General features: G+C 33.4%; 1 pseudogene; it reads right to left on the minus strand.

Moving 5' to 3' along the window:
* Nucleotides 1-1824: 1824 nt before the first annotated feature.
* LOC114089411 (protein transport protein Sec23A-like) lies at nt 1825-6582 on the minus strand (annotated as a pseudogene).
* Nucleotides 6583-8960: the final 2378 nt, after the last annotated feature.

The raw sequence follows: 8960 nt of genomic DNA on the forward strand, positions 1-8960 counted from the left end.
AGTGAGATAAAGGTTTAAAAAAGAAAAGGAGATAATTTTTTTTAAAAATACAAAGAAGTAGAAACAAATATTTTTGTAATGAATATATTTATCTACTTAATATAACAGTTAATACCTTACAATATTATTTATAACCTCTAAATATTTGGAACCAGGGCAGTATGTATTCATGTCTTAGCCTCACAAGTATTAGGCTTAGGTAAGGAGGCTCTTTATTATCTAACTTGCACAAAGATAGGTCCTTTCTTAATATCAATATTGCATCAAAAGTCTATCAAGCTAAAAAACTTGCACCCGTCAATTGTATTTCCCAAGACTTCAGGGGATGACACATTTAATGGGAATGATCAAGAATAAGTTGAGAAAGAAAAAATAGTAGAACAAGGCTAGAAACTGTGTTCTACAAACCATTTGTTTTTAGTTCTGGTCTCATATTTCTTAGTCTTTAACCCTGCCAGTATATATTACATATGCACAACACCTTTAGTGACTGTTTGAAATGTGAATCTTGGGATAATTAAATTTTATAATTGTATGAAATGTGCTGAAGTTCATTTTTTCCACAGAGAATAGCTTATTTTATTGGCGATTTGATTTAGCACAGTTCAATTCATATAAAATGGAACTTAATTAAGAAAACTGAATATAACAATTATAAGTTTTCTGTTTTACTATCATATGATTGTGTTCATGCAAGTAACAATCATCAAACCTGTCTTTCTAAGCATATAACAGAGCACCACCATTCATTTGCAGTTCTTTATATGTAAATTTTATCATCAAAACATATTTGACTTTAGCAATGTAAACATATGCTATAAGTAAACTTTAAAAGGTAAAAGTGTATCTTACTAATGAATAACTCAAACAGAACTGAGAATTATCACATGACATAATGAAACATTATATAATACTGCTTCAATAATTACTACAACTTAATAAAGTACACACAAAGGAAAGAGAAACAAGAAGTGTAAACTATAAAAAACAATGTTAAAATACTGAAGGATATGCTGAAAAATTAACCACAGAAAAAGAATGGGAAACAACAAAATGATGTAGTGAAAACCAAATTTGGTTTAGTAGTTATAGCAATAATATTTTTGCAAAGGCCTTCTTTCTGCACTCTGACCAAGTGCTTTATTTTTGATCTCCTTTTTAAAGAGATATTATTGTGGTTAGTCACATAAGTTGGTACTTTGTGGGAATTTCACATTTAATGTCAGTTGTGGGAATGTTATCCCCACCAAGGTTTTTCATCTCTAAATATTTTTTCCAAATAATCAAAAAAAATAAATTATCTTCATGAAAATTACCATTATAAAGTCAGATAATTTCTAAATTAATTTGTGTTAACAAAATAAATGCAGGAAAAGGTGTATATACAAGTGCTGAAAATATTCAAAAAATAAACAAAAATGTTCACAGTTATCATTACTGTTGATCTGTTACTTTCTGAATAAAATTAAATAAGTTATTAAAAGGTCAGTGAGGACATTCAGTGCCACTTCAGATTTGTCTCTAATATATAAATAAATTCTATCTGTTGTACAAGGCAGACTCTATTTTTCTCTTAAACATAATTAAGTTATAAATACTTTTAAATTCTAAAACCACTTATAATACTGTAGCAAGCAAAACAAATTTGCTCTCAATGCTCTCATTATCTTCCAGTTTTATCTACAAACATGAACATTTTTCCATGTTTTCTCAAACTATACTGATACAAAAAAGTCTAGAGAGTTCTGTTGGTTTCCATAGACAAATTGAAAAACGGAAAAAATGAAACTGAAATATTTTATCTTTTTAAGTGTGTTTAGCATGTCAAGCAGCATTTAACACAGCAAGGTTCTCCAAGCTATTCATAAACACCTGTAAACTAAAATTATCTGTGAGGATAGGTGTTTCAGACTCCTGCCCCCAAGCATATATATTATTTTGAGTCTATAAAGGGCTGTATTTTGAAAGCAGGAAACAAGCCTAGCTGCCCCTGTTTTCAGTGTCATTATACCTTGGTATTGGAAATATGGAGTGAATCATCTACTGAGGCTTGCAGAGGTGATAGAAATTTTTATATTTTGGCAAATCCTGGTATCCTGACTTTCACCACTGTACTATGGTCTCATCATAATAAATCAAAATCTGGAAGAATGTGTCAATAAGAAGAATACAATCTGCAAAAAATGCTGCCGCTATCAAGAAGAACCAGCTATGGTGGTCTAATAAAAGAATATGCATATATAATAGGCTGAATCATGATTAGAGACTAGGTCAAGTCTTGACACATAAAATTATGATGATAGCATGAACTTTCATCAGGAATATTGTTAAAAACTTGCAAGAAAGGAGATCTTCTTAAAGGAAATATACACTGTGGATAAAGAAAGTTTCTGAAAATCTGAATGAAATTGATAATCTTTGTGATACTCTTTAAATCTCTAATGCAGTCCAATGAGCTGTCTGTTCAGCCATCTGAACACATCTGGCTCTTCCTCTGTTTCCACTCTACATATTGCTAGCTGGGTCATAAGAATGGCAGCTGACTCCTGGTCAAAAGATGCACAAATGTTTTGAGTTTGAGCATCTGCCCAGTTCCTAGTAATGGTGGTCAATCTGGTGCATCTCTGCCCACTTGCATGCTGATACTGTGTCACAAACTGGATTGCACCATGTCCACCTTGAAGAATTGGAGCATTATGCTGATTAACAACCTCAAAATACATAGCTAAGGTTGTAGTGAGATAGAATCTGCATAACTTCCATTGACAAATGCCACACATTCCTATCACATTTTGCAGGCATATAGGGTCCTTTTGAATTGACAGACACACAGGGTCCAATTGCTCCTGAAATTTTTATTTCCCTTGAAGTATTTATTTCTAATGCACCACCAAAACTCATTTTAAACTGTCCATGAATATCTTTGGGAAAGACTGTTTGAAAAGTTTGTTTGATAAGGAAGTGTTAAAAGAATCTCCCATTACCATGTATTCACCAGTAAGGTTGGAACAGCATTTTATCTGCAAGAGACCTGTCTGATCTAATGCACATGCATAGATGTCAATAACATGACGAGTTGTAGCAGCTTGATTAACCAGTTCTTCAAAATGCTTGGGTCCTTTTTAAACATATTTGACATTGTATTTTTCAATATCATTCCATGATCTTCTAGGCATTGTCAATTCATCTCCAACCACCATTCTAGCTGCCTGAATAGCAAGACCACCCATGGACATCATAATATGAGCACCAGCGTTGGGGAAAATACACTAGATTAGTCCTACAGCTATGCAAAGTGCCATTTCTGAGGTACACAAAGGTCCCTTTCCCTGTAATATAGGCCAAGGGTCTCGCTGCTGTTCTCCCAGAAGATATGGGAGATTCATGTCTATATTCTGTACTGGCTATAAAAAAATCTATTGGATGGATGTGGCTGCTGTACCTGAGGACCATGTGTTGCTTGAGTAAGTGGCACTCTAGAGGGTCCCAGCATCTCCTACAGTTGTTTGGCAAACCATATTTTGTTCTCTTGAAGACATAGCTTTTTGAAATAGCTTCACATACAAGTTTATGAACCTGCACATTCCTCCCAAAAGTAATAAGGCAAATCAAAGCTGTAGGTGATAGGAGACTTAGTGATATCTGCATGGATTCTTTTAAGGCTTGTAAATCTTCATGTTCCATGCAAGTATCAACCACATAGAGGAATATCAAAGGTTTCTGAGGACCACACAGAACTACATATTCAATGCTAGAGAACTGAGGCAAATGTTCAGCATATTGATTCAGTTTACATATCCCAGCATAAGTAGATAGAAACTGATATTTTGATAACAAAAGTTGCAAGACCAGAGCTTTGCTCAATAATCCTCTTGACACAAAGGATTCAAAATTTTTTTTTTATTCATTCAACTAATATTTATTGAACTTACTATTGTAGAAGAGGTACTAAGCTGAAAACATAGTGGATATTAAACAGAAGTGAAAAGGTTGTAAAATATAAAATAATAAAATTGAAATACAAAATTAAAAAGTTTTAAAGGGTGAGCGGGCTAGATAATCTCATAGATTGCAAGTCCAGTTTAGAACCATTAAAGGAAAATCAAGGTTTTGAGGACAGAGCACACTGCCCCTTGACTGTCACTCAACAAACCAAGGTAGAGAGCTGACCATCCAGAGTATCAGATTCTATTTTTTTTTTTGCATTACAATTATTATTACACATATACCAGACTTTTTCATATCTTTGTTTGTATATGAAGTATGTTCACGCCAATTCATGTCTTCATACAAGGACTTTGGATAATGATGTCCATCACATGCCACTGCCTTGCTAACCCCCTGCCCCCTCCCTTTCCTTCCCACCCCCTTCCATATCTAGAATCCATCTATTCCTCCCATGCTCCCCCTCCCTACCCCACTATGAGTCAGCCTCCTTATATCAGAGAAAACATTTGGCATTTGTTTTTTGGGGATTGGCTAACTTCACTTAGCATTATCTTCTCCAATGTTATCCATTTACCTGCAAATGCCATGATTTTATTTTCTTTTATTGCTGAGTAAAATTCCATTATATATATTTGCTGCATTTTTTTATCCATTCATTCACTGAAGGGCATCTAGGTTGGCTCCACAGTTTAGCTATTGTGCATTGTGCTGCTATAAACATTGATGTGGCTGTGTCCCTGTGGTATGCTGTTTTTAAGCCCTTTGGGTATTGTCCAAGCTGGGTCAAATGGTGGTTCCACTCACAGATTTCCAAGGAATATCCATACTGCTTTCCATATTGACTGCACCAATTTGTAGTCCTACCAGCAATGTATGAGTGTACCTTTCCCCCACATCCTTGCCAACGCTTATTGTTGTTTTTCTTCATAATAACTGCCATTCTAACTGGAGTGAGATGATATCTTAGAGTAGTTTCGATTTCCATTTCTCTGGTTGCTAGAGATGTTAACCTTTTTTTATATTTGTTGATTTCTTGTGTATCCTTTTCTGAGAAGTGTCTGTTCAGGTCCTTGGTCCATTGTTGATTGGGTTATTTGTTTTATTCAGTGCTTAGCTTTTTGAGTTCATTATATATCCTAGATATTAGTTCTCTATCTGATGTGTGAGGGGTAAAGATTTGCTCACAGGATGTAGGCTCCCTGTTAATCTCATGGATTATTTCTTTTGCTGAGAAGAATCTTTTTAATTTGATTCCAACCCATTTATTAATTCTTGGTTTTAATTCTTGTGCTATAGGAGTCCTATTAAGGAAGTTGGAGCCTAATCCCACATGATGGAGATTAGGGCTTACTTTTTCTTCTATTAGACACAGAGTCTCTGGTTTAACTCCTAGGTCCTTGATCCATTTTGAGTTAAGCTTTGTGCATGGAGAAAGACAGGGGTTTAATTTTATTTTGTTGCATATGGATTTCCAGTATTCCTAGCACCATTTGTTGAAGATGCTATCTTTTATCCAGTTCATGTTTTTGGCACCTTTGTCTAATATAGGATAATTGTAATTTTGTGGGTTAGTCTCTGTGTCCTCTATTCTGTACCATTGGTCTACTAGTCTCTTTTGGTGCCAATACCATGCTGTTTTTGTTACTATTTCTCTGTAGTATAATTTAAGGTCTGGTATAGCGATACCACCTGCTTCACTCTTCCTGCTAAGGATTGCTTTAGCTCTTCTGGGTCTCTTATTTTTCCAGATGAATTTCATGATTGCTTTTTCTATTTCTATGAGGAATGCCATAGTAATTTTGATCAGAATTGCATTGAATTTTGTATAGTGCTTTTGGTAGTATGGTCATTTTGATAATTGTGCCTATCCAAGAGCAAGGTAGATCTTTCCACCTTCTAAGGTCTTCTTTGATTTCCTTCTTGGGTTCTATGGTTTTCATTGTATAGATCTTTCACCTCTTTTTTTAAAGTTGATTCCCAAGTATCTTATTTTTGTGAGGTTATTGTGAATGGGGTAGTTTTCCTCTATTGCTTCTCAGAGGATTTGTCACTGATATACAGAAAAGCCTTTGCTTTATAGGTATTGACTTTATTTATATCCTGCTACTTTGCTGAATTCATTTATTAGTTCTAGAAGTTTTCTGGTGGAGTTTTTTAGGTCTTCTAGGTATAGAGTCATATCATCAGCAAATAGTGCTAATTTAAGTTCTTCTTTTCCTATACATATCCCTTTAATTTCTTTCGTCTGTCTAATTGCTCTGGCCAGTGTTTCAAGAATTATGTTGAATATAATTGGTGAAAGAGGGCATCCCTGTCTTGATCCAGTTTTTAAAGGGAATGCCTTCATTTTTTCTTCATTTAGAATGATGTTGGCCTGAGGCTTAGTGTAGATAGCCTTTCCAATGTTGAGATATGTAAGGATTCAAAATTGTGCAGCAAGTATTCCTACTACACAAAACATGTTCATATTGAATGTGTGTTAAATCAGGCCTTTCCTTCAGTGGTGTAAAGAGAGCTGCAACTGAAATAACCATTCTTGTGTAGCTTCCAGTTGAATTGATGGCCAAACATTTCAACTCAGTCTAACTCCACTCCTTCTCCATGCTGTTGGATGAATTCCAAATAGGTTGTCATTGTAAAGTTTGATTCTTATTTCATACTACCCCGCCTATAAGATCCCCTGTCATCACAACCTTGTCCTTGCAAAGTCAGTCCTCCCCATCTAGCAGTACACATAATGGCACTACAATCAAGACCACCTCAGCCCCACCAGCTTATGAGCATTTTTAAAGTTTATAAATAATCAATTTAATATGTATATTGCTGTTTTGTAAATTCAAGAATAAAAATTTATCATGATCAATGAGCACATTTTACATGGATCCATTCTGTCTTTAGGCAAATGTGCCTGACTTTATTTCTACTGGAGGAAGCATGAGTAGGGTAGCGTAACATTTTAATACCCACAATGTAAAATATTTCATTTAAAAATCAATAAAGACAAATAAATTATATGAATTCCTTTTGTTTCAAACCTATTGGGTAATATCCAGTAATGCATCAACATGACTCAGTTTTTCTTTGATTATTGGTTTGTTTGTTGCTTGCTTTTTTAGGCTTGTTAGTTTTGTTTTGTTTTGTAGCATTGGGAATTGAATGCAGAGCTGCTCTACTAGTGAACTACATCTGATACTTTTCATTTTTTATTTTGAGACAGGTTCAGCTAAGTTAGCTAAGTTACCAAGGCTGGCCTCAACTATGCAATCCTCCTGCTTTATCCTCCAGAACAACTGGATTACAGGCATGTACCAACACACTCAGTTTTTGTTTGTTTGTTTTGTTTTTTAAATTGAAGTTATTTTCTTCTTCCTTGAGTGAGAGTGGAATAGAAAGGAAATAATAAAAATTAACTTTATCAGGCTCAAAAAGAGGAAATGCATTTATCTTTGACTTTTATTGCATTTTAACAGATACTATAGCTCATCAGTATCTATTAATCAGTAAAGAGATCAATCTCTGTGCCTAAGTGGGAAGTACAAATGGATTATTTCCATAATAGTTACTATAATGATTTATATTTAGCTGTCTCTTTTTTGTAATGTGTTATTTTCATTAAAGGCATATAATCACAATATTATTAAGCTTTAAATAATTAGAATATTAATAAATTGTATTAATTATTTTACTGAGATTGAACAGGGGCACTCTAAATATGACCTACATCCCTAGTCCATTTTTTAAAAATATTTTTCAGTTATATATGGGCACAATATCTTTATTTTGTCTATTTATTTATTTATTTTTTTATTGCTGAGGATTGAACCCAGTGCTTACATGGGTGAGGCAAGCACTCTGCCATTGAGCCACAACCCAGCCCCCTCTAGTTCATTTTTATTTTGAGACAGGGTCTTGCTAAATTGTTGAGGCTGGCCTCCAACTTCTGATCATTTGTCTCAGCCTCCCAATTGGCTGGGATTACAGTTTTATGTGCCCCCATGCCCACATTAAAGTTTTAATATTTTTAAAGTTAGATTCAGTGTTTTATTTTTCATTTTTTTCCACATTAAACATGGATTCAGAGAGAAAGAAAATATTTTTAACCAGGACTTCTTTTTCACTGACACTTTAAAATTGTTCAAATATATAGGAGTACAATTTGATGTACACTTTTACTCATTTAGTTTTTCACATATACTCATTATATGTTTTTCACAAAAGTATTGTCTGATAAACCATTTTACTCCAAATTCATTTAGATGATAGCTTTTTCTAAAAAAATGAATTGTCTAACATTCATTGAAATTAAAAATTTTAAAAGCATTCCAATAATCACAAATTTTCATATTCAATATGATAGAATAATATCTTTCACAGTATTCTGATTATATAAGATTTCATAACAAAATCAAAGCAAAACTTAATTGCTTATAACAACAATACTTATGTATGATGGCTTCTGTTAGGATTTGGGAGAAATTTTAGATAGGAAGTTCCCATATGTATATATATATATATATATATATATATATATATATATATATATATATCCATGTAACGTGATTATAATGAATCTGAACCATACTATTGATGTTATAGTCATAATGAAATAATGAAATCATAGCACAATGCATTACTGATGTTTGTGGAAATGTTGATGAAAAGAAACCTACTGTGGTGCCAGTTATATAAAGGTATAGAACATATAATTGTGTACAGTATGTAATACTTGATAGTGCTAATAATTTGTTATGCTACTGGTTTATATATTCATTACAAAATATTTTATCATGATTTTAGAGCACACCCCTACTTATAAGTTTACTGTAAGACACAATGCTGTATTAAGCTAACAGAAGTTTTTTTTTTTCCAACTTGTGCTTACCATGATTTTTTTAAAAAATTCATTAGTTATTGATAGATCTTTATTTATTTGTTTGTTTATATGTGGTTCTGAGAATCAAACCCAGTGCCTCACACATTCTAAGCAAGTGCTCTACCACTCAGCCACAACC

The sequence above is a fragment of the Marmota flaviventris genome, chromosome X, assembly GCF_047511675.1.
Source record: "Marmota flaviventris isolate mMarFla1 chromosome X, mMarFla1.hap1, whole genome shotgun sequence".
In the NCBI taxonomy this organism is placed as follows: Eukaryota; Metazoa; Chordata; class Mammalia; order Rodentia; family Sciuridae; genus Marmota; species Marmota flaviventris.